General features: G+C 41.0%; 1 protein-coding gene across 2 annotated transcripts in view; it reads right to left on the bottom strand.

The window, feature by feature from the left end:
- The window catches only part of PELI1 (pellino E3 ubiquitin protein ligase 1), a 130,539-nt gene that overhangs the window by 88,783 nt on the left and 14,945 nt on the right, over nucleotides 1-26,811 (bottom strand). For both annotated transcript variants that reach the window (XM_031467133.2, XM_010998343.3), the window contains 2 exons: nucleotides 16,086-16,201; nucleotides 9,329-9,458 (listed from right to left, as the gene is read on the bottom strand). The gene's annotated coding sequence lies outside the window, so the exon portion shown is untranslated. The remainder of the gene's footprint in view (nucleotides 1-9,328; nucleotides 9,459-16,085; nucleotides 16,202-26,811) is intronic.

The following is a 26,811-nucleotide window of genomic DNA, read 5'->3' as shown; positions in this document are numbered from 1 at the left end:
GGCTGGAAATGCCTAAGAAATTTTCTTAAGAAGGATTACATCTGCCGCTAGATGTGAATTATTTGGCTAATTCAGTGTTACAACTAACAAGAAGAATTCTTAAAAAAGGCTTTCCTTACATCTGCCCTTACTTGGTAATATAATAGGATGCTTAATGGCTCACTCTCTCACTTGTTCAAAAAAAGGCAATTAAGGAACTTTACAAAACATTTGGTTGCAAAGCCTGAAGAGCGTGCACAACTCAAGAGCAGTTCCTTTCTTCTGCAGGAATACCTTCTCATTAGGTCTTGGGTCAGCCTGCATCTGAGTTTCGAGAGAGAGCATGCTGGCCTGGGGCAGGCCTCTGTACCAATTTACAGCAGGATCTGATCAAAAAGCCCATGAGAAGAAGAAAGGTGAGGTAAGCTTCCAAATAACTACATGGTCAAGACTTCACAGGACTTGAAATTCAACATCTGATCTAGGCCAGAATGTGCTTTTGAGAAACACAGGGGAGAAATTATTGTAAATGTGATATGTTAGCTGGCCCAGTAGAAGGGGGATAACAACGTAAAAAAATTTTTTTTAATTTTTATTATTTAAATCCTGGGGTGAGAGGGAACTCAATAACCATTTAGGTTAATCTTAGCTACCTATCTTACCAAGGGAGTCAAAACACTTGATACAAGATCATTTGAGATATAAAACCAGAATAATACATATGTGTAATCATTTAATCCAAAACATAAATCACAATAAACAGTGGGGAGGGGTGGGACAAGATAGGTCATGGGATTAAGAGGTATAAACTACTAGGTATAAAATAAATGAGGATGTAATGTACAGCACAGAGAATATAGCCAATATTTTATAATAACTTTATATGGTGTTTAATTTATAAAAATATCTAATCACTATGTTGTGTACTTGAAATTACTACAATGTTGTAAGCCACCTGCACTTCAAATAAAAATTTTTTTTAAATCACAACAAACTTGGCTAATTTTGGTTAGGAAAAAAAATCCTTGGTGTGTGTTCACTGGAGTCTACCTTCATAGTGTAACCTAGGGAGGAACTAGAGCTGGAGTTACTGGAAAGTAATTATTGTCTAGTATCTTCTATAATTAGTCTATGATTAATAGGTCCCTGGACGGAAATTAACTCTGAGAAAAGCATCATAGGGAAACTCAATTTTAACCTAGGGTTTTTCAAGCTCATACACCTGGCAGTGGCCTAAGGAGCAAAATGGGTTAACTGAAGTGGGTTGTTACCCAAGGGTTTGTGTTCAGTCTGAATTTTGCTCTTATCTTATTAAAAAGATATGTTTTCAGGACAAACATTGTGAATGCTTCATAAGTAGAAAAAAATTAGAGTTATAAGTTAAATTACCATGTTTCATAAAGAGGGAAAGAATTAAAAGAGGAAGAAGTTGAACTTGATACTTTGCAAGTTTCGTGGCAGAACTTTGGAGTTTGGATCTTGCCCGTTGGTGATGGTGTAATCCTGAATAGGTAATTCAGTTTCCCTACGTATGGACTTGAGTAAATAACTTAATCTTTCTGGTATAGATTAGGAATACTTTATGAACAGTGTCTACACAGCAAAAAATAAAGGAGTGCTGGTTGCTTGCTTTAGGTGATCGGTGAAGATAGCAGAACCAGCCAAGACAAGTCTGAGATTTACTGCCCTTGACCTGTCTGCCTTAGTTACTTACATGGCCTTAATTAGCCAGCTTGGTGCAGACTTCCCTTCACTTTGTACTCAGCAAATTTGACTGCTGTGTTGTTTTTCTCCCCTGTGAAAATGAGCAATGTTTATACTACTAAGATCTAAAAGAAAAATTTTGAAGATGACTAAGAACTAGAGTGGAAAATTTTCGTTTATGAAGCCCCCGCTTTCTACTTTCTTTTATCACTCAAAGGGTGGCTCCTCACTCCCTGGGGTCACCTTCAGCTTGCTCAGTGGCCCTCAAACTTGACTAACTTCAGACCCACCTGGAGGGCTTGTTCAAACAGATGTTTGGGCCCCACCCCCAGAGTTTCTGATTCAGTAGGTCTGGAGGGGGTATCTGAGAATTTATATTTCTAGTAAGTTCCCAGTGATGCTGGTGGGGCTGTTCTGGGGACCACACTTTGAGAACCACAAAGGGAACTGGCCTCCTGTCAGCTACTTAATTGTCCCCATTATATCTTCCCTTCCCCTCTTCCCACCCCCAGACCTTTATCTCTTCCTTGGGCCCTTGATTCCATCACTGCAAGTCACCAGTGGGGCCCCTGACTTCTAGCTGCTCCCTCTGGGTGGCCCCTGCTGGGAGCTGATGTGAAGGAGGCCTTACTTCCCCACACCCCCTCTAATGCAAGACTCCTGATTTTTTAAATGAAAGGACAGAAATGACCAGAGGGAATTACAAACAGAAGCGGATAAGGTGAAACTAAAGCTAACGTGATCGTTTTAAGACACGGAAGCTTGGGTTGAAAAACCACATCTCTGGCCGACTGGAGATGGTGGCTCCATTATAATGACCACTGTGTGCCATAGTAGTGACTCCTACTTCCTGGCCTGGAGAAGACATTAGAGGGAGTCTAACTGAGCCCACTCATTCTGTACTGAGGAGTGAGATCCAGATGGGTGCCCTGGCTTGTCCAGGGTTAGTCAGATGAAAAGGAATAGAGCCAGAGATCAAACCTAAGATCCTCTGACTCCTGCCTGACTGGTTCTTTCCACCACATCACTGCTCCCCATGGTTCCTTCCTCTTCCTTTGCTGTAAGTTCAAGAATCTGGTTTCTTCACAGACACTACCGAGATGTGTAAAGTCTCACAATACAGAAATCTTATAGGCCTGTCTGGGCTTAGACTCCAATTTTCTGAAGAATTGGAGGAAACAAAGTGACGTCTGAATGTGAGGATAAGGAGAGACTACAGAAGAGGCCCAGAGGTTTATGAGAGATTCCTCACATTTTCAGGAACCTTACAGTGAGCTCCAAAACATCTTCCTACGGTTGCCACACAACCAAGATGGAAATCAAGCAAGGAAAAAAGGAAGCTGAGGGTGAGGTCTGGATAAAGATTTCCCTTTCCCTCTCAAGTTTCTCTTCTAGCACATGATGCTGCAGAAGCAAGATTCAATGACATCAGCATCTCTGGTGAAAAGGAAGACAGAAGTGGAGGTACGTAGGAAGGGAATTAGCAGTCTGGAGGCACCCGACCTAGCAAATGTAACGTGGGCGTCTAGCAGCTTAATTAGTGGAAGCACCAACTTAATGTGGCCTCAGTTGCAGGTTTGGGCCCAGATTCATCTGTGACTTGACCTAATTCAAATCAACAAGTAAATATTAAGCATTGATTATGTGCTGGGTAAGTGTTGTGGGACATTAAGCATAACATAGGTTCTTCTCACAAGGAATTTATTATCTAGAAGAAGAGAGAAGAATTGTATAAAAACCAAGGTGCAAGACAGAATGTGACTGCGCAATTCAGGAAAGCTCTCTTGGAGCCCTAGGCTATGGCTGTGGATGAGCTCCTGGCCAACATTCTGTGCATCTGGGCAACTATCAGCAGGTTTAGAGAAGCTGAAGTAGCAGGCCTGTGCTAGGGTGTTGGTGGTCGCAGTTAGTTGGGAGATTTGGTGGTAAAGGGTTATCAGTTGACTGCAGAAGCAACTACATTCTTCCAACTAGCTTTCTGTGATCGTTGAGGCCAATTTTCAATTTTAGTCTATATATGTGCTCCCTAATTTGGGTGAGGTCCCTCTTCCTACTCACAAATCTGTGCTTGCACATGACCGGTTGTTGTTCTTTTCACAGGGGTAGTTAGGCAACTAAATGATTGCCATGTGCAAATTCAGGGGTTTGGAGACAAACACAACTGTGTTAGTGGTTGTGTAACCCCAAGGTGGAAAAGGAAAATTAATAGGCAACCTGTGAAAATCATTTCTAATGTTTTCCCTTCTGGACTATCAAGAAATAAAATTACACACTTGGTCTTTGGAACATGATAGACGGGGTAGACATCTATCTTAAACAAGGAACAGGGCAATTTTCTAAATAGCTGATGATGCCTTGTTATTTGAGTCAGTAGGATCTATATCAACAACAACAACAAAAATAAAACCAAACCATCAGATCCTGAATATTTTGGGGCCATTCCAATCTCAGTTTAAGTGGGTCTAGAAATAAAGCCTAAGCACACCCAGGGTAGGGAGTCTGAAATTCTGCATGGCAGAAATGGCTGAGTGATCACCCCAAATTCATCTTCCTCCCTCCATAATGGAATTGTTGTCAGGAGGTGGGCTGAAGTCCAAAGAAAGAGATGATCCAACAAAGATTCTCATGTTCCTACAACCCTAGAACCACTTGCCCCTGCTTGCCCCCTCTTCCTTGATGGAGCCCCAGAAAGGTGCAAATAGGGTAGATGCAAAGGAACATTTCCACTTCTCGTTTTTGCATCAGGCTGGACCCTTCACGTGGCTGGACTCTTTTGGAAATGCTGGAAGAAAGGGGTAGGGTCATTTTGGAGTTCCAGAGCCCTTGGAGATGGGCATGCTGGTTGGGTGTGAGGGATAGGATGTGGGAAGGGATAGAAAGGAAAGCTTGTGATGGAGCCAAAGTGATCCAAATGCCCAGAGGCTCCAACGACCTAATACCCAGGCACCTTGGGCAGGACACTCTTAACTGTCTTGTTTGACAGGATGTTTAGGCTCCTGAGAAGTGAGTAAAAAAAAAAAATTAATTTTATCAAGAAAAAAACGAAAATATGCTCCAGTAGGTGAAAAAAATTGTTAGGTGTTTTTGTGTATGTGTATGTGTGTGTGATTCTTATTATCATGACCAGAGGACTTATTTCCACATACAATAAGTTTATGGGGAAAAGACAAAACATAAAAATGATTACTCATAAACTAGAGGAAAAGGTCCTTGGTGATGTCTAAGCTGCAGAGGCAATAGCTTGCAACCATTAAATCTGCCATTTTCCATGCTCTCCCTCGCACCCACCACAGAAGCACGGGATGGGAAGTCTTGTCATACTCCGTGCTATGTACTACCTGGCTCTTTTACAAATCTCACCGGCCCTGTCCCATCATCCCCTGACTGTGGCCTCGCTCCAGTGATACTGGTCATTCATTCAACATATTCCATATGACAGATAACTTCCAGTTTTACCCTGGCAATAATCTTTTGCTATTTCTTAACTTAGCATCCTCTTGGTGATGTTAATGGATGCACTGTAATCAGAAAAGGTAGATGGTGACCAGGACTGAGCTTTGCTCCTCACTGAATGTGGTACTGTACCACATTATCCTGCCTATTACCAACACTCCCAAACTACACCACCAGCTCCAATTCCAGAATATTCTGGTAGACAAAACTGGCCTTATTATTCCAAAACTAGTCTTAAGTTTCTTCTTTGCTTTATTAAAAAATTAAACTAAAATGTGTGAAAATTGGGAGGTAGGTGTATTGTGTGAGTTGAAGCCTTGGCAGCAGTGTGTAAAATGTGGGAATAGTTGAAACCAAGAGTTAGACTGTGGCATGCTTAGTACTACAGGCTTCAGTGAACAACAGGGATATAAAGTAATTAGGTAATTTTTGCTTCTTCCTTTCACCTGAAAGAAAGTTAGTAAAGAGTAAAGTCCACCTGGTTCATACTAAAAATACATTGAAATGTTCAAAAATACAATAGCAAAAGATTTAAAAAAGCCAAATCTTGGTGTTAACAAAACATAAGTATTGTGATTCAAACTTTATATTTTGTTGAAAGCGCCTCTACATTTGCATTTCTATTATTTCTAGTCTATTTTCCCAAAAGAGCAAACTGGAGTTAGGGGTGAGGGAACTGGCAGAACAGGAGGCCATAAAAGTGATGGAATGCCCAGAAGGGATATAAGAAACTAAATATTGATCTTTGTTCTTTCAGTGAGAACTCTCAAGTTTCTAGGGATGTCATTACAGCTATGGTGGCATTGGTTAATCTGATCTGCTATTCAGCTGTGGTCTTGCTCAGCACTGAAAGAACACTTTGTTCATGAGCTTCAGCTGACAACCAGAGAGCTTTCTAAAGCAAGGGTTATAGAGAGAACATTCCTTTCCATGTGTTATGTAAGATATTCAAGGTATGCAGGACTCTGAGGCAATAATAAAATTTGCTTTAAAAAATGACACAACCAAAAAAAAAATGACACAACTTATACATTCAAATTAGTCTTTATCCTTCTAAGAGTCATATTGGAAGACATATATACTCATCCTAGCAAAGCACTGCTCAAAGCATTTTGGAAATTTTTGTTTCAGAGTTGCCTTTAAAACCAGGGTTAAGGTTTGTGAACCACTTATGACTAAATATTTAGCATTTTACCTCAATTTTTAGCCATGACACAGAAGACTGATTACTTGTTTTCTTCCCCTTGGATTTAACTTAAATAATTTGGGATATTAAAAAAAACTAATTTAATCATTCATCCATTGATTCATTTAATTAATAAATATCCACTCGGTGCCCCTTGTGCCAGGCTATGTATTAGAAGTTGGGGATTCAGTGATGCACAAAACAGAAATAGTCCCTGCTCTGTTGATGCTGATGTTATAATAAGAAAGACAGACCAAAACCACCCCCACAATATCACGGTAACAAAGAAATTTGAAAAATACTTGCCAGTGGGGATAAGTGGTATAAACGAAACAGATAAGAAGCTGAGCTAGAGAAATAATCAGAAGAAACCAGTTTGTTAAATGGGAAAGGTGATATTTAAGCACAAATTCAGCCGTTAAAGATGTCTACTTGCCATCATTAGGAGTATTCAAATAAATAAATTTTAATTTGGAAGATAATTTTGAAGCCTGACTGGACTGGGCAAAGCCTACTTTCCCACAGCAAATTTTCCTTCTGTGGGATATGAAAGGGTGACCCTAATCAGCTAAGTGAGATAGCTGTAGAGAGTGATACCTCAGTTACCACAAATAATCTGTGATAGCAAATAAGCTGTATCTCACTTGGTCGTCCTGACCAATTAGGAACACCCCTTTCTTTTCTTCTTTTGGATGAAACAAACACACCCAATTTTCTCCCCAGGTGGTTGAGCCATCTTAACTATCCCATCTGCAAGGCCCCAGGATCTTTAGTCCTTCATCTACTTAAGGATCTCAGAGCCACCTGGGCAATGTCCTGGAGGTCCCCATCACTGCAGAGACGGCACCACTTTATATTGTGTCCAGTACTTGCAGGCCAGACTGGGAGGCATCAGCATTATGTTTCAGTTCTCAAACTCTTTCTCCAGGATGATGCAGATGATCCTAAGAAAGATTCTAAGGCTGTGCCCTGGCTCCATGAGAAACTGTGCTGAGAACGATTAATGGTGTCTGCTATGGTCTTGGAATGGGGTCACATCATGTCAGTTTGCCAATTATTGGCAATGTTGAGTTTGATCATTAGGTTAAGGTAGTGTTTACCAGGTTTCTCCAATGTACAGGCATCTTTCTCCCTTTGTAATTAAGAAATACTCTGTGCGGTGACATTTGGAGACCATGTTAATTTCCATGTTGAGACCATGCTGTTCTTCAACAACATTTCACTGCCAAATGGCTTGCCCAGGTTCATAGCTAGTAAGTCACAGAATTGTGACAGGAACCTGTTTCTCTAACTCCTAGCACCAAGAACTTTCATTCTGCTATGCTGGTTCCATTTATTAGCATGTGAACATTTCAGGTAGGATGTGAAGAAGCCAGGGTTTCTAAAGACTCTAAGAAAATCTAGGTGCCACTTAGACCTTTATAGTTTATTAAATGCATTAAGAAATAAAAGTTTCATTAGAAACTCCTATTTCACAGGAAATAATTAGATTTCCCTTGGTGTGGCCAAGGAAGCAATAAATGGTAACACTGCTAGATATGAATTATTACTATTATTACTCAAAAGAAACAGACAGATATTGTAGCCAATTCTCTTACCCCCCTCCAAATAGTCTTAAACAGGTTTGGATCCTGTTTCCTCTGCCCTTCTTCACTTTGAATACAGTGTAGATTTGTTCAACAGAAGACTGTGTGTTGCGTGTGAGTCCCAATATCTTTCCTTAGAATCATTAACTATAACTCTCAATCAGATGGATTAATGTTCAATTTCATATTTTAAACCACACTGTGGTGGCTTTTATATGAGTCAAATTCCCATTGTTGAGTCTTTCTAAACATCAGAAGCTGTCTCAAAGACTTCCTGCAACAGTGGAGTCCATGGGGTAATCGTATCCGGATAACAGGGTTGAAACATTTCATAATTTAATGAGTTTGTAGATTTCTTATTCCCAGAATTAAAAAAGAACCTCTGTGAATGTCAAATTTGGTAATTATCAAACTGAACAGAATTTGGCTCTATTTAACCAACTGGCACACTCTCTGCAGATAACAACATGGTTTGATATTTATAAAGGGCCCATTTCCCAACCCCCTCCACTCAGACACCAGAAATTCATTACATATAAAACCTTACATAATTCTGTAAAGAAATTCACTTCTCTGTAGCTTTCTTAGTCTCTAAATTAGATATTAAAGAAGCGGTATCATTCTTTTGGTGCAGGCTTTCAGCTTCCCCTGAAATAAAGTGACTAGTTATGGTCCAGCACACAAACTGGCTTGGATTTTATGGAATTAATGAAATAATCATAATCGTAATCATAGAATACAAAGTCCCCTTGGTGTTAGAGTAACAAACAAATTCTGGGGAGAGAGATAAAAGAACAGGATGTAGATTGAGATTATAAGTGGCCTAGGCCTAAAAAGCTTCTGGCATTAGGTACACACATTTAGATTTATTTGAATTAAAAACATAAAAGCATAATTTTTGCCTTTAATTAAAAAATTTTTCCAATAGAACTCTTGTCAAATGCCCAAAGAAATATTAAGCTGAGTAAGAATAATAGCTCACTTTCATATTCCAGGTGTTTTACATGAACATCATTTAACCCTGACAAACAACCCTTTAAGAAGGTATGATGGTTATTTTCCTTCTTTGAAAGATGAAGAAACCAGAGCCCCAAAAGTTTAGGCAACACTGTATAAGACAATCTGGCTCGCAAACCCAAACAAACAGCATAACGCAGGCTGAGATCCTGAGGTCCCAGAAATAGGCAATATCACTTCCCAAATTCTGCTGCCTCTCCACAGTGGGGGTAGGGAGATTTATAGTGCTTTCCATAGAAGAACTGTTAAGTGCTTCTCTTGAGTATTATGATTACTTTCCACAGCAATCCTTTCATGCAGCTTATAAACCAAGAGCTGGCGGTCCATCAAATGGGAAAATGACTTGTGTAAGGCACACATTATGCTCCTGGGAGATCCTGGTAGAAAGTGAAGAGGCTCTTACCTTTACTCCTGGGAGTTCACTGATGGCTAGTACTCTTCTCAACTCACCATGAAAGACAAATAGCCTTCTTCCTAGTGGGAGGGTACTCATTCAATGCTTGTTTGGTGTTTCTCCCTAGTGGCCAACATTCCTGGCAGAGAAAATGAAACCAAGATAATAACCATTGTAGAGATTCTGAAATTGCTTCTTATCTGAATCTATACTCTAACCCTTCTTTAGTGCTTTCATAAACCATCTCACACTGAGAGAATTATTTTTTATGACTCATAGATGTATTTCCATTTTTATCCTCTTTACTTTCAAGGAGATCAGAGGATGAAGAAGATTCATCTTCAGAGCTATGTTGGATTTCATTTAACCCTAATGCATAGACTGTGGACTGAAATAAAAAAAGAAATACACTCAGCTTAGTATTATGTATAAAAATTGATTTTATAATTTTTAAAAGCTTTACAAAAATATAATCCAATTATAAAATTCATTCACTTAACAAGCATTTATAGAATTCTTTTCTTAATAGGTGCTAACATACAAAAATAAGTAAACATCACCCCCACCCTCAAGATACTTAGTATATAATATCGTGTGACCATTTATCTGGGCCTGCCTGGGGCAATCTTGGTTTACACTTGTTTCCCCAATGTAATTATAAATAACACCCCCTTTCATTCTCAAAAGTGTCCCAGTTTAGCTGATAAATTATATATGCCCCAGCAATATTTCCCACTAGATGATGTTTTTGAAATACTTGTAATTCTTCAATGTAAATAAAAAGTACAAAACAGTGAAGGTCCAAAAAGTGTACTGATACTGTGTCTTCAGTTTGGAATCACTCTTCCTGTCACTGTGTGTCCACTAAAGTAAATTCATTGGTAAAGTGTGGCATTTGGTTTTACATTATTTTTTTTTAAATGCAACTACTATTCAATCTCTGTTGGGAGGATGAAATAAATCTGCTGGCAAACTTAAAAAGATGAGAAAATACTGCAGTAAATGGAGATAATAGTGTGCATCATAAACTCAACTCCAGTTTTGTTAGAAGCCAAAGGTGACTAGGACACAGGAGCCCTTGGGGGCCAGGGAAGTGTCAGGTGGAGCAGACAAAACAATAGTTGGAGGCATTTGGGGTCATGAGCCTCTGAACTTAGAATTCAAGGTGGTGTCCACCTTTCCCTCTCTTGGACTCTTTGGTCCCTACCCATTTCTATAGGAACTGAACTCATTGGCTTTTAAAGTCAACTGCAATGTGCTCTTGTAAAAGGTTGGTGTCTGCAGGACTTCTAATCACACATCATTTTGTGTACTGTTGTCTGAATATGTATATGTACGTGTTTTGATATTGAAGACAAGCTATTTTTAGTTTCCTTTTGGGTATGTTTGGAGAAACTCTTAACTGTTGCTATGCTGCTATGGTAACGGTATCCACGAATACTGACATGTTTACAATTGTTTAAAACACTATAAACTTTCCAGGGCAAAGGCAAACAGCTTCCTTCCTTCAAAGTTGCTCCCTGGTTTCCTTTTTTATTAGTTTATTTATTACTCTCAGGCCCATGTTGGAATCTGTTTCATCTGCGTCTGCATTAAAGGGCTGGTTTTATTGCTGACGTGTATCATCATTTAATTGATTTCACATTCATAACTGCAGTAGTGCTGAGAACAGATGAACGTTTACCCTGAAGTCAGAAATATTCCTTGGTCTTGCTAGGAACTGAGAATTAAACACCTCCTAGACTCCCAAATGAAAATATGGAATAATAACTTTGGAGGGTATGTAGACTATCAAGAATTTTCAAGTAGGATAGTTATTTAAATGTAACTATTATTATTTGTGTATGCAGAATGAATTTATTCTAATTGCCTGGAAACATGTAAACCCAAAAAGGAGTTTTCTGGCTTATTCCCAGCATGGAGAGAAACAGGTGGCTAAGAATCTACAATTTTTTGGAAGAAGAATCTTAACAAAGCCACATGAATTGAAGTTATTAAGAATCATGTTTGTTTGAAGGTACCAGGAAAGAAATTTTTGGCAGGATTGTTGTCTAGGAGTCAAAAAGTATTTTAAAGTGGAATGTGTAATTGTGAATCATACGATGGTGAGGTCCTTATGATGTAAAAGGACACACGCTCCAGCAGAGCATAATATTTTATTGGACTTTAAACCTAGAGTACTTACTCCCTTAAAAACTTCTCTTTTCCAAAATTCAACATCTATTTTGGGTAAGCATATAGTAAAGAAAGTTTTAGCTGTCTACTTTCCTCTCTCTTCTACTAAAATCTTATTTTTTGTCATCTTCCTGAAATGGTCATTTAAAACCACAGATCAAAAAAAACACCCAATGAAAGTCCTATGTGAACAGGAATGATGTGTGGGGAGCTGGGTGACCTGGGCCTCAAATACATGTAGCAATCAGGAAGCCATAGAGCCAATAGTCCCCCCACCCCCACCCCCAGGCCTCTTTCCATTAGTGTTTATGTATTTTCTCTGCTACCACTCATTGGCGGATATTCCATTCTAAGCCTTTCAAAGGACAAGGCTTATGTGATTTTTTTTTTCCTTTCCTTGTGGGAAGGATTCCTCCCAGTCTCTTGGAGCTTAGCAGCAGCTAAGAAATGTGACCCCAAGGTCACATTCAGATTAGAACCCAGTAAAACCTGATGGGTTTGTTACTGCAAGGCTCTAAAGGAAACTCACAGAATGACAGTGGTAGCTGGCGATCCTACCAAGGGTACGGAGGAGAGGGTTTACAGGGGGTCCTAACGGGAAGCAAGCCTGGCTTAGCAGACATTCAAGTCAAGAGGCTGGGAGCTGCTTTCAGCCCCCTGGGGTGGGAACCTGGGAAGAGTGGGTCTCAAGTGGCTCTGACAACCGGGTCCCTCTAGGGTTGCCCTCAGGATCAGGATGAAAAGGGGGAAGCCGGGTGGGTGCAGCAGTGCGGCTTCTCACAGAGCGCTACCCGGGCGGCCACTAATTGGCTTGCTGCTTTCAGATTTCTCTCAAGAAGCAGATTTCCGTTTCTGTTCTGCGGCCTCTGAGGGGATTTCCCAAGTTAACCTTCTCTAAGCTTTCTTGAGGGACTGTTTTTGAGGGCTGGCGGGGAATTTACCTCTTCTGACCAAACTGTTGGCGGGTGAGATTTATTGCCGATCCTCATCTGGGGGTTTTCTCACAGGCCTCTCGCTACTTCCTGTTTCCCAGGAGCCTCCGCTCTCTGGGAACCGAAGAGCGTTCGAGAGAAAGGGACAAGCAGGCTTCAGAAAAAAGGGAGGGGGCTGTATCTGGTACAGTGGTGCTCCTCTCCCCTCCTCCAGTTCTTTGAGAGCTTGTTTGGAGGTTCTAGCAGGGGAGAGCAGCTACTCGTATACGCTTGACGGAGAAGAACGGTCCTCCTCTATCGGGGACCGTTGTCCTCTTGGACCGAGCGCGCAGCTTCGGGAGGGACGCACATGGAGCGGTGAGGGAGGAAGGGGACACCCGCCTAGCCAGCCAGATCGCCTGAATCAACCCTGGCGATCAGTGGGGTGACATTTGTCGCAGCCAGATCGCCCTCACAATCTCCTCCAGTTCTTTGCCATTAGTAATACTGGACTTGAAGATCCGGCCCAGGGACCTTGCTGAGGGCTTCACGTCGATTACACTAAACGTTCCTCAGGAAAGTGGGCTGGACACCGAAATTACAAACCACACTGACCACTGGTTTATTAGAATAGCCCTCCTGAATTTGGGATGGATGGAAACTCCTATGTGAAAAGAAATCGTTAAAAAATGGTAATACTTGATGGTAATACTTTACCACTTCTTGAGCGCTTTTTGTGTGTCATGCATTGGTGCTGGGGGCTTTGCATCCATTTCTCACTCCGTCCTGGCAACAACCCAGGGAAGCAGGCCTTATTAAGACCCATAAACAGAGGAGCAAACCAAGGCTGTGAGAGGTTAGGTAATTTAGCCAAATTTTCCTGGTTGGTATTAAAAGAGCTCCAGTTTTGTGGAATCCCAAAGCCTGCGCTTTATTCATTCAGCTATAAATTTGTCCCAAATTTGGGATTTGTTTCAGAGCTCTTTTAGGTGCTACTACCAGTAAAGTAGTGCAGAGGACACTGAGAAGTAGCAACCCCCCCAAAACCAGGGGTAAAAATATTTTATGGGCAGGGTTGACAGTTGTTAGCTTAGCTCTGTGCACCTGCCAGGCCCTTTTTGCTGTATATTCACTATTTTCATGTCACCTGGAAAGTGATGCCGCTGACCTGAGAGTAGGCATCAATATATAAAAGAAACTCCAATCAAACCAATTAGTCCTTTCTCTTAGAGAAGCCTTCTATCTAACCACTGCTTTTCACCTTGCTACTTTCCTCCTAGCTTTGTACATTTTATCAAGGTTCTTAGAAATAATTCCCCTGAGAACAGGTCCCAGAATATCTCTGACCCTGCTCTGACCTAGGGGAAAATGACATTTTAGAATTTCTCTATCTCCTTCATTCTCAATTACTTTGAAGCCAGATCAGCGTCTGTGTGTGCATGGGCGCGTGCGTGTGTTCTTGTGGTACGAATTTCTTAGTGGGACAGAATGTTAGCCACAGTTGACATTTGCCAAGTTCTCCATGTATTTTCAGTTCCACTAGAGAAGTTACTAGCACAGGTGAGGGTGTTGGGGCAGCACCAGGACTGATGCAGCAGTTCCTAGGAGATTCTAAGAAACGGCATGCACCTGCTGCATTAACGCCCCTTTCCCACCGCACACTTTGCAGCAGTTCCTCCTCTCCAGGCTCTGTCTCGGAGGGCTCCTGACCATACCCTCTTTGGTATCAAAATAGTGAACTCTGAGAGCCACCAACTGTTGAGAGTTTACTAGCTGCTGAGTGATTTACCTGCATTAACTGACTTGATCCTTGCTTATGAAGGTAGACAAAATGATTCCCATTTGTTTGGGTCTGAAGGTAGCCTTATTAAAACAAAACACCCAAATTATAGTCAAAATCAGTCACGGGGATTAGATCTGACTTCTGAGACACCACTCCTCCCATCCCCTCACCTTCCCAACACCATGGTGCCCTCACACTGACTCACACTCCCTTTTCCCCTGTTTTATTGGAAGTAGGCATTGGAAGCAAGATTTTTCCCAAGGTCCTGGGAATAAGGAGCAAAGGGAGCTGAACTCCTGCTTCACGGCGCTATTCCATCTCCGGTGAATGGGAGAAACACCCAAGCATCTATCAATTTGAGAAGCCTCCTTCTGCCTCAAGGATCTTTTATAATGGAGATGATTTTATAATCTCTGGAAATGGCCTTGTACAGAAAGTAATATTAATGGTTTATTAAATAACTCCACAGTAAATAACTGTGTTTAGGACATACTTGCCTGCTTGAAAAAAAACAGGGCATTCATTTGGCAATTATTAATTTTTCATGCTAATACATGAAGAAAACACATATGAAAAATGGGGGGCCACAGCCTCATTTCTTTGTACTCTTTTAAGCAAAAGTTTTCTAAAGGGATATCTATACTTGCTGCTTCTAATTTCTCTCTTCTTATCATTCTTAAAACTCACTTCAAACATGTGTGTCTCCCATGAACGCCTCATTGAAACTCCTCTTCCCAGAGACGCCAATGACTACACTTGTCTAAGTCCATCTGTCAGTTCTCAGGCCTCAGCTTAGGTGTGTGTCAGCAGCATTTGACACAGCTGATTCCTCCCTCTTCTCTGGAAGAGTTTCTTCACGTGGCTTCTGGGACACACCCTCTCTTGGGTTTCCTCCTCCTCACTTTCTACCTTCTCAGTCTCCTTTGCTGGTCCCTCCTCTCCTCCCCAACCTCATAACCCTGGAGGGCCCCGGGGCCTTCTTCCTGGGCCTCTTCTCTTCCTTACTCCCTCCCTTGGTGATCTCACCCAATTTCACGGCCTTAAACATGCTGCCAAATGTGTATCTCCAGCTCAGATTCCTCTCCTGAACTCCAGAGCTTTATCCAACTGCTGGCTTGACACATCAGACTTAGCAAGTCCAAACTCGAACCCTCATTCTCCCTTCTCAAGCCTGCTCCACCCACCGTCTACACCTCAGTTGATGGCGACTTGATCCTTAATTAGTTCCCACCAAAAACTTCAGCGTCATCCTTGACTCCTCTCCCTTTGTCTCCTTTCTCACATCTAAATCTTGTTGGCTCCTCCTTCAAAATACATGTAGAATCCAAGCACTTTTCACCACCTCCACCTCCACTAGCCTGGTCTGAGCCACCGTCATCTCTCTTGGGTAACTGCCATCACTTCTCAAGCCTCCCTGCTGCTACCCTTGCTCCTTGCTTCTCCTACAGGCCAGTCTCAAGAATTGAGTTAGAGAGATACTTCAAAAATAGAGTCAGACCATGCCACTCCTGCTCAAAAAGCTCACAATGGTGTTCTGTGTCACTCAGAGCAATACAAGTGTCCACAAAGGCCTGTACAACCCCATCACCTCTGTGGCCCCAATTGCTACCAACTTGACCTTCATCCATTCCCCTCTATCCATGCTGGTGTCCTTGCTGTTCCTCAAACACCCTAGACCTTCGGCCTGGAATGCTTTCCCTGGATAGCCACGTGGCCCACTCCCTCTCCTTCTCATGTTCCCCAGGTTTTCACCTTCTTAAAGGGGCCACTCTGCCACCTGTTTGAACTGAACTGGCCTTCCCTCTCCATACCTAGCACTTTTGATTATCTTACTCTGGCTTAATATTTCCATTTTCCATAACATTTATCCTTCCTAATGTCTATTGACGTTACTTACTTGTTTTGTTTATGGTTCATTCTCCGTTTCCCACCTATAATGTAATCTCCATAAGGACAGGGATCTGTTTATTTTGTTCACGGATGTATTCCGAGCTCCAGATCAGTGTCAGCCACCTGGCAGGAAATCAGCAAATATGTTTGAATGAATGAAAATTCAGATCTTCAGACACAGAAATGACAGAAATGAAAAAAGTCTGCAAATATCATATCTGTGTTGATTCGGTGATTTTAAAAGGGATTTTTATCTCTTGCTTCCTGATGACAGAAATGAGCATACAACTTCATAAATTCACATGTTAAAAGCACCCACAACAGTTTGTTCACTTCAACTGTTGGTTTTGAAGAACTTGATAAAACATCTTGTCCTTCTATCCCCCCCCTTTTTTTTTTTGGTAAACCTCCTTTTAAATACTCAAATAACCTGGCTATTTCTGCTGGACAGAAAGGCATTTAGCTGAAGGATAGAATTTATCAGATCTCACGGTCAAAACAACACCTCAGTATTTATTCTCTGTTGTCTTTGAAGGATAATATTCACGGTTCCCATCTGGACGGGACTCATAGTGCTCACAGTACTGTGAGGAGCCTTGAATTCATGTGACCTGTTTTCTCCGCTGAAAGTGGGAGGGATTCTGACAGCAAGTCGGTTTGTGGGTGAAAGCATTGACACCATTGGTCCAGGTCTGACGGCCGCCACAGCTGTTACATGTTTATAATAATACTTCCTTTTTGAGACATTTCAAGAAGTACTTTTCTCAGTAGTATGAGGTAGACTACATGTACTAATGACAGAATTTCTGAGGTTGCTGGTAAGTGTTTCCTGGTAAGCCTAACCACAGCATGATGGGTGCTTAGTAAATGATAACATGGTTGGTACAGAGGTTAAAATAGGGTCACTCATCTCAATGTTCTTCTCTACAGATGGCCTAAAACAGTAAAAGCTATTTTATTCTCTAGTTTTCACCTATGCCTTTTTCTTTACTCCAGGGAAGCCTTAAGTGGATTTGCTATAACTGTGTTATCCATGTGATAGATAGAATCTGTTATTATGATTAAATAATTGATTTAATTTTTAAAAAGCAACTGTTATTTATAGTGGCAGTTCTATTACTTAAAGGAACTTTGGATAGATCAAAATTTATCACTCAATTTTTAACACTAGGGCTTGATATTACTGTTGTATTTTTTATTAAAAGCGTTAGAGGAATATAAAATAATTACAGGAATATGATAACACTGTAGGAAGTTTGGACAATAAAAAAAATTACCTGTAACCCCATCTAACTGTTAGGATCAGTTGCGAACCAACAGAATAATCAGTCCAATGTTGGTTATATTTAATCAAGTCTTAGATCCCCTGAAAATCCACTAATTAATTCATTCATTTGGCAGTAATTTTTTAAGCACCTGTCTATACCAGGCCCTGTGCTACACTGAGGGTATTTTGTTGGTTCACAGGAAGAGGCCAAAGTCCCAGCACTTGGCAACCATCAGCTGTTTTGTGACTTCCTTTTCTGCCCAGAAATCTAGAAGTACCATACTGGGGGATGACAGTCCAGCGGTGACATGGTCACTCTTCTGCCTTGCTTAAAGACAGTGGCACTAATTCCTTTGCTTCTCTACTCTGTCTGCAGATTACCTGGGTCTGGATTGTCCTTAAATCTCTGAGACAGGCTGAACACTAAAAAATGGGTTGATAGTCCTAAAATAAAATTGTGAATCAGGTTTGGAGTCTGATGTAAAAGCCTAAGAGACACAGGTTTGTTGCTAATTTAGATGACAAATGTCATCAAAAATGGAAACCAAAAAGGTTAGGTAATTTCTAAATTAAACACTTTCTTAGAATAATTACCATGTTACAGCATCTATGTACTTTAGTAGAAACTGAATAACACTTTATTGCTCAGAATAGTGTTCTATTCTTGTCACCAAATAATAGTTGAGTACATGCACTTGTACTCCCTGACTGTGGGAAGGGTGTTGACCTGATTGCTGGCACACCCTCTGCAGCAAAGCTTGGTTTCAGTGGAATTTTTCAGGTACTAAAAAAATCCCCTTTTTCTACGGCCCATTCATTCACAGGCAAGAGACCTGAACTTTCTTATTTATTTATTTATTTTTCTAAATCTAAATGGACTGAGTCAGACTTATATAGTCACCATTAAGAACAGACCCTGGCAGCATGGAGAATATGATTTGAATCTCTTTTCCATAGGAAACTGGCTATGGAAAGGGTAGGCCCTTCGATCATAATTTGAAAGGCAAGTTACAAATCCTCTGGTGAAACTTTCTCAAGCTATGACTGCAGCAAGAAGAACCAGGAATGCTTTTTTTTAAGATGAGGAAATACAGCTGGTCATTTTGGACATTTCCATCTTGATAGCTTAGCCAGTGGAAGAAGGTTCCTGGGCTTAAATAATAGCTCTTCAGCACTTCGTGTTTCTGAGTCTGAATTTAAGGCATGCACATCCTTAACAACAGTTACAGAATTCCACAGAATTTTGTCTAAAATGACATGAACTGGTTGTCAGTATCTAGGAGACAGTTCTTCACTAGGACACAGCATTGCCTTTATTCAAAGGCCATACATGCACAAGCAAACAATAGCTGTATTTTGTATATTTTTCTGCTACTTTAATGCATTCAAATTTCAATTACGGGAGTACAAGACATGAGTTGTATTATTAACCTCCCCTTTATGTTTCTTAATGAGGATTATTATTTTTTTTCTTTCTGAGTTAAAAAGAAACCCTTTTAGCTTAAAGGCCTGTGTATTATAAAAATGAATAATCACTATACAGAGACTACGATCACTCTGCTCTTTGTCCCTTAATATGTGCTCTCCTTTCTTCCACAGTAATAGAGCCCCTGATTTTTAAGCTAGGCATGTAGCTGTCCAGTAAGAAAAAAGGCTGTTTCCCAGTTTCCCTTGCAAAGGACTGGGTGGAAGTTTTATATGGCAACTTCTAGAACATTCCTTAAGTGACAGTTGGTGTGTACCTCTTGCCCCTTCTTTGTCCCTTCCTCCATCCTGCTGCTACAATTCTGGACATGCTAGCAGGGGTTCTAACTGACATCTTGGACCATGAAGACAAGGGCAACATAGTAGATGGGTGGGCAGAAATGGCATACCAGCTTGCCTACCCTTGGAGTTTTATATGAAAGAAAGATAAACTCCCCTGTCTGAATGCATGCTCTTTTGGGTCTATGTTTCTCAAAATGAAAAATAATCCTCATATATGCATTTATAATGGAAAATGTTGGACTATTTAATCTGACATGGAGAAATAAACATACTGTAGCAGACACCTATTCGCTCACCTGCCCAACACCATTTCCCAGAACTGACTCTCTCTCTGCCACCATCCACTTGGTTACAGTGGGAGTTTCTAAGCTCAAGAACATGACCTCACCTTTGATTGAAGGATAAGCCCCTGACCCCACCTGGGCCCATCAAAATCTTTCCTCAGGAACTTGAAAATAAAAAGGAGAAACAGAGATTAGTCTCTTTGAATTGTCAGACTGTAGTAGTAAACACAGGAGCTACTGGAAGCTTTGTTTTCCACCATGTGTTGGGAGAAGTAGAAGAAAACAAGCTGTGAGGAGAAAGAACAATGAATCAGAGACAAAGAGAGAAGCAGAGATTTAGGGATGGAGGCAGAGATGTCTAGGTTCCCCTCTGATGCCTGGTTGTCTCAGCACTGTTGGTTGCTTACTTAACATCCACTCTCCACTTCCTCCTTTGTAAGCAATGCTGATGCTCTGGATGCCCCGTCCTTAGAGGGGGCTGCAGATTGGCTAAGGCAATGTGTATGTGGCAATCCCCTGTCAACTGTATTGACCCAGTGATGGGCATGCATCTTAAATTGGCTCAATCTGATTGAAAATTTATATCCCATGTCTAGCAGGGAGGCTACTCTTTCTCCTGCTGGACATGAACAAGGAGGTCTTTGTCAAGACTTTGCCATTGTAGATCTAAAGCAGCCTTAAGAAATATGCATATGAATGGTTCTGAATATATTCCAGCGAAACAGGTGACCAACCTGTGGGCTGTCACTTGCCAATCCCTGTTATAAGCCAACATGAGTCAGAGTTTTCTGTCCCTTGTTGCCCAAACTACCATATATGACACACAGGCCCTAGTCCATTTCTGAGGGCCAGCTGCATTTTGCCCTGGGAGTCTATGAGGAACTCAAGTGTCCAGAGCAGAAGGCTGAAATACTTAACAAAGGGTACAGCATAAACACCACCCAACCATAAATACATAGGATGGTTATCTTGGGGTGAGTTGGCTGAAACTCTCATTATCCTTCTATTAAGTCCTCTTTGTTACTTAAGCCAGCCAGAATTTGTTTCTGTTATTTCTAAATAAAAGTATTTTCACCATTCTTTTTAGATTTTCATTTTGGGTTACTGCTTTAATCATTTTACTCTTTTTGTTGTTGTTGTTAAGATACTGATCAGTTTTATATTATTTCTTCTTTTTGGTTCTTCATTTCTTAAATTCAGTATTTCAGTGCCAAAATTATAATACTGATCCTTTTAAAAAATTGGGTAGACAAAAACTTTCCCTGATAATGAGCTCTTTTTGGAATTCCTGCAGGCCTTATGATCAATAACACACAATCTAGCACTTGCCACAGGAGGTATGACTATAAAATAATGAAAAGATTTTTGCACACATGCCACTGCTCAGACAGCCAATGTATTTTTTTAAATGCAGTTGCAACTAAAAGTTATATTCCAATAATGTGGCCATTTCTCAAAGTATCTTCAGAATTCCTCCAGTCTCCCCACCTTATTTTAGTATCTGATGTTGATGGAGATCTATCACACTGTCACCCGGCTTGGCTCTGAATGAATTCCTGCCATTTGCAAAAAAAAATAGATACATCTGAAATATTTGCAATCATCGAGTATTTTCTTTTTCCCCTCCCTTTCTCACATATATATTATGTGAGAAGCTATGCCTAATATGCACCTTTAACTCTTCTACCTGCTGGTGAGATAAAGTTCCTATTATCAATGTGTTCATAGTTTGAAAGGGGAGAAAGTAAATAAATAAGTTATCATGTAACCCAAATTTGTGCAGGCTTCACCAGTCCCTGAGTACAAATATGGTCTTCCTAAGACAAATAACCCAAATTTCACAAGCTCTGCCCTACTTACCTACGTGGGAACGCAGCCTCCTGCCAGGCTGTTGACATGGGCTCCCACACTAACCACATATACGTTTCCATTTCAGGTCTCCCCTGCTGATCTCTGCTGCTTTCAAGCCCCAAGGATGACAGGTTTTTGGGGTTGTTTTTGTTTTGTTTTGTTTTTTGACTTCCAAAACTTTTCTTTAATGATGGAAGAAAACAATACTATATTATAGTAGTTTAAGACTTTTCACATTGTTTTCAAGAAATTCTAGAAAACAATTTTACAGGGAATAAATATAGTAGGCAGCCTGACTAGAAGCCAGCGTCTCTGGAACAGTTCAGAGCAGAAAATTGTTACTGTTTTCCAGGCTGCCCTGCAGCAAAAAGGAAGAGGCAAGTTTAACCCAGTCAGCAAACGTAGAGCTAAAAGACAGGAGAGTGATTGAGGCCATATTTTCTTCTCAAGCTCAGTCACTTGCCCCTCCTTTTTTGGGGTAGATTTTAAAAGAACATGAATTTCTACAGATGGTGCCTCTTGGTCATCACATAGCAGCAGTGAGCTCCAAGAAGGCAAAGTCTTTGTCCATTTTCTTCAGTGTTGTCTTCTTTGGGCCCAGAACAGTGCCAGACACTTACTAGCAGCTCAAGACATATGTGAACATAGAATGAATGAAAGAATGAATGATGCCAATATTAAGTTTGCCCTTCAGTCCACATCTCACTGTGACCCAGCAGTCTTCTGCTCAGAAATGGGAAGAATGCCACTTGCCTCACTGGTGCTACATTTTGTGTTCTGGGTCCTAATGCCCTTCCTCTTCCAAAGTCCTTGGTGATCACAGCCTTTTTCAAATTCTCTCTCAGCTCCTTTCTCTAAGAACTTAGGCCTGGTCCTTGGGTCATTGGTGAGAAACCGACATACTTGAACCCCAACTATGGCCCAGGCTCAAACTTAATTTCCTGACTTAATTATAATACGGAGTGATAAGAATTACACTTAGATGCACATATAAGGACATAGCAAAGGAGACAAGAAAGTGAAGACAGCAGGAAATCAGAGGGAGGGGGACAGACGGTGTAGATAGATGGTAAATAAAACTGCCTGCGTCATAGTCCTGCCTGTATGTGCCCTGAACATTTTGTCTTCATAACCTGATTGTAACTTCCTCTTCCTTGTTTTATAATTTCCTCTTTCCAAATATGCAATAGGTGCTAGTTAAGTATTCGTTGACTGGCTGACAAAGAGAATTAAGACCTTAGTGGAGCCCCATTGCTTTTCCCCTAATATCTGCTTTTCCATATTTATTGCTCTCTGGTCACACTGGTCTATGAGATACTGAATAATGAGAACTCAATAAACCCTCATTTGTTCAAATCAAAGACTACTTAGGGACTGTACACAATGTATCAAGTATTGTGCTGGGTGGAAAGCCACCAAGATAATAAGGCGTAGCTCTAAAGAAGCATGCAGTGGAGCAGTGGAGATAAAGCAGGGCAAATAACTCTAATGTAAGGTAGAAAGAGTTCCATGGTGTACTAGGAGATCATATCACTGGCTGCGAGAACACAGAGGAAGCAAACAGAACTCTAATTTGTAAGCTCTGAGAAGGTTACACAGAGGAACTCTGTGAAGAATAAGCAGGATTTTTAACCAGTGGAGATGGGTGGGGGAAGCAGGCAGGCAGTGGGAACTCTATGAACAAATACATGGAGGTAAAATTCAATCTACCGAGAACATATACCACAGATGTTTCCAGTATTTTCCCTCATTCGTTATCAGTTGTTTATCAGTCTCTAAAAACATCACCAGTAGAATAGCAGTAGGGCACATTTTTTTCGAGTTTGCATTGAAGGAGAGGGTTTCAATGAACAATGCTGCTGGCAGTATTTTTAAAGAAAGACCGAAGTACCACGCTGCATGTGAATTGGTTATACCAATTGTGCATGCAAAGCAGATGGCTGTTAAACATTTGTTCCATCCCCGGTATCGTCTGCCTTCTAAATGCTACAGAGTAGCCAAAATGGAGAATTCTATCATGTTAAAGGAATTTTTGCCTATAATTTGTTTATAACACACTCTTGACTAACCAGCAAGCTCCCTGCTCCCTGGGGGCTGTGCTCCAAGTGCACGCACATTCCAGAAAGATTAGCCTTTCCCCCTGTTGCTGTTAAGAGCCCTAAAAGCCATGGAAATCAATACATACAATGATTTATCACTGACAGATTAAAATTTTCTATTGATTTCTTCTGGAATGGAAATTTGTGGCCCCCAAAGAGCTTTATTCTTTTACTTAGACAACTAGGCAATCAGTTGTAATTTTAAGTTTTGAATGCTTTGGCAACAGTTTTTAGGAAACACACAGAAGAAAAACAGCAAGAGGCCCTGGATAGTTTCAAAGTCTTGCTGATATGTACAGAAGAGAATCTCACCGGACTGCTGGTGCTGACTGTGAGCCTCGGTCCCCTGAAGCAGACGCTCTGTCCCTTGCCATAGATCTGATGATTCCTGTCAATTTGCAAGCACCAGAAATCTAGTGGGCCCCTTATCCTTCTCTCCTTTCTGGAAACAGCTGTCCACCTGAAATGCACTCCGAAGCTATCCATCTCAACAGACAAGCAGGCAGTTAGTATTTGGAGAACCCATCATTCCAGCAGGCTTTATACTCATGCTTTTCAAACTTGAATGTGCGCATGAGTCTGCAGGGGACCCCATTAAAGCACAGATTCTGATTCTGGAGTGAGACCTGCGATTCCACAGTTCTCACATGCTCCCAGGTGTTACCTGGGGCAGGATTTTAAACTCATCCCTCTCCAAGGCAGGAAGGACAGGTGCTGTGACAAGGGCAGGGTGCTAAGCACTCAAAGGCCCCAGATAACAGGATGCCCTGACCAAACATCCCACAAACATGAAGAACAGAACCCAAAGGGAGAGTCTGAACTCTTCACTGGGAAAGCTTGTCTGCATTTATGTTTCTCGGAGGCAATGTGGGGATGGGATAACAGAGAAGAGAAAGAAAATAGATTGTTCACTCTTCTACTCCGCACATTTCAATCTCTACTCCGTGCCAGGCACTTCAGGCACAGGAAATATAAACACAATAAAAACATGGACAGAGAAGTAGTCTATTTTGGAAAGGCAGACATTGAAAGCATTCCATTCAACCCCTTTATTTTTGTCAGGAAACTTCTACTCCAAGAAACCCTATAAGGAATCCAGCCGTTCAGCATTTCCCAGGGGAACAACATTATCTGTCATTGTGCTTTGTGTTCAAAGATACTTCTGGCAATGATGTTACTATTCCTGTGTGTGAGTCTGGCAGAAAGCCCTAAGATGTGACCTAATTTCCAAATAGCGTGTACTTCTGGTGAGCTGTTATTAGTAAAACCTGCCTTAGTTTATGACTCTACCCTATAGAGTTTGAGAAAATATGAGGGCGAAGGAGATTTCCACCTGGATTAGTTTTGTGCCTAGATGATCTTTTTGAAATAATAGCTTAGGCTCATTTTATGAAGAGATCATGTAGAAACCAACACACCATCTTTTCTTTCTGAGAGAAGGGCTCTTAAAAGCCTGAAAGTGGAAGATCATTAGGTAATTTGTTGTTAGCTCAAGAAGGGCACATCCTGGTATATTTACAGTCACGCTGCCCAGGGGGAGAATGTTTATGGTATGGACCTGTTTTATCAACCTTCTCTCCTGAGTGGATCTTGAAAGTTAAATTATAACACTGCATTATGCTTAAAAGGGAAGGATGCTTCATAGAAAAGGCATTTACTCAGCTCTTGAGGGACTGTTGTGCACTGATCAAATGACAGATGGCGTTCCGTTTTCACAATGTAGGAGTGCTAAAAGAATGTAGGGTCACAGTGAAGCCATGGAAAATCAGAGTAAAATACGGTGCAAGTTGTTCTAAGCCTGGTATAAGAAGAGGAGGTACCAAGAAAATGATCCCAACCACCAAGGAAAGGAAACCGAAATGAAAAATGATGGTACTGCAATTTTGGGGAAGCAGGTGTGCCCCCCTAATTTAGCTGCAGGATGTTGAGTAGGTCACCAGGATCTCTGGGCCTTGCTCTACTAGTACAGCAGATAAGAGGTTTTAGAGGTTTTAGATGATCTTTAAGTCCCTTCCCAGCTCTGTTAACACTGAGTGCTTCCTATGTGCTAAATGCACCAGAAAACAAGCACCCTCACATGATTATCGTCTCATCTCTGGGAGGGTGGTTGGTTTGGTTTTTTTGTTTGTTTGTTTTTGTTTCTTTTTTAAACCATCCACATTTTGCAGAAGAAGAAACTAAGGTTCAGAGAGCTTAAGAAATGAGGCCAAGATTACCCATCTAATTGGAGACAGAGCTGGGATTCAAACCCAGGCAACTTGACACCATAGCTAATGCTTTTAAGCTTTACAATGTGTTGCCTTAATAAGAATTTTATGGGTAAAGAAGGAAGGAATGTTTTGTAACTTTTTTATAAAATCAATTGACAGGGTGGGGTGGTCCCTCACAAATGTTTGTTATATACCTGCTTGATAATTCTTGACATACTGGAGTTTGATCCTGCTAAAGGAAGTTGTAACCGGTGTCATAATCTAACGTCCAAGAATTAAGACGTCAGAGGAGCAGCACACACCCTCCTCAGCTCCCTTAGCTGCGGGTTCTGACAGCTTCCGTTTCAGGTTCTGGCCTGCTCATCTGAGCCCACTTTGTCAGGCCAGGCTGCTAAAAATTAGCCACATGAGCACTGACCAGCGACATCTAGGATTCGTGTTCCTGTCTCCTGAACTCCAGATCCTGGGAATTGAGAAGGGCTGGGCTGCAGACAGCAGCTTCCTCTCACCCTCCTTCCAACAGAATTTCCCACGCCCACACAACAGGGTTCCAGAGAATGTCCTAGTTTACACACTGTTTGCACTCTGGCTTTCCTCCTGAGACTAGAGTTCTGCACTAAACACCACCCTGCCTGGATGGGGCTAGCTACGCTCCCCAGCCCTTGGAGGCAGTGTGGCAAAGGGCAGCAGTGCTTGCCACCTTAATGATTTTTGCGTATCTGTACCCCACCTGTATATATTCTCATTTACATAATATATAATAAGTGTGTATATACATATATATATATAATAGATTTAAATGGACTCACTTTAAAAATTTAAATAGCTTAATCCTTTTGAAAAAGAAAACTTGAAGATTTATAGTTTTAAGTTTTATATTGCAGTCAATGAGTTATTTTGAGTTAATTTTTGAAAGATGGTGAGAGCTACAGATTGAGGGATTTTATTTTCTGCATATAGATATCCAATTATTCCAGCACTATTTAGTGAGAAGATTCTCTTTTCTCCAAAGGATTGTCTTTGCATCTTTGTCCCTCTCCTTGAGAGTTGGACTAGAACCCAGTTCCAGTTTGTTCCTTTTCATTTCTAGCTGGGGAACCAAACTGTGAGCTACCACGCACCTGGCTTCAACTACTATCCCTTCTAGGAGGTCCCCGTTGCCCAACCATTAGCCTGGACTCTAGTTTGCTATATCTTTAGACATTGTAATTTAGTCTCTTATTGACCTCTTTTTGGTTATTAGTGATATAATTCT

The sequence above is a fragment of the Camelus dromedarius genome, chromosome 15, assembly GCF_036321535.1.
Source record: "Camelus dromedarius isolate mCamDro1 chromosome 15, mCamDro1.pat, whole genome shotgun sequence".
Taxonomy (NCBI): domain Eukaryota; kingdom Metazoa; phylum Chordata; class Mammalia; order Artiodactyla; family Camelidae; genus Camelus; species Camelus dromedarius.
This window is presented reverse-complemented; position numbering and strand designations above follow the sequence as displayed.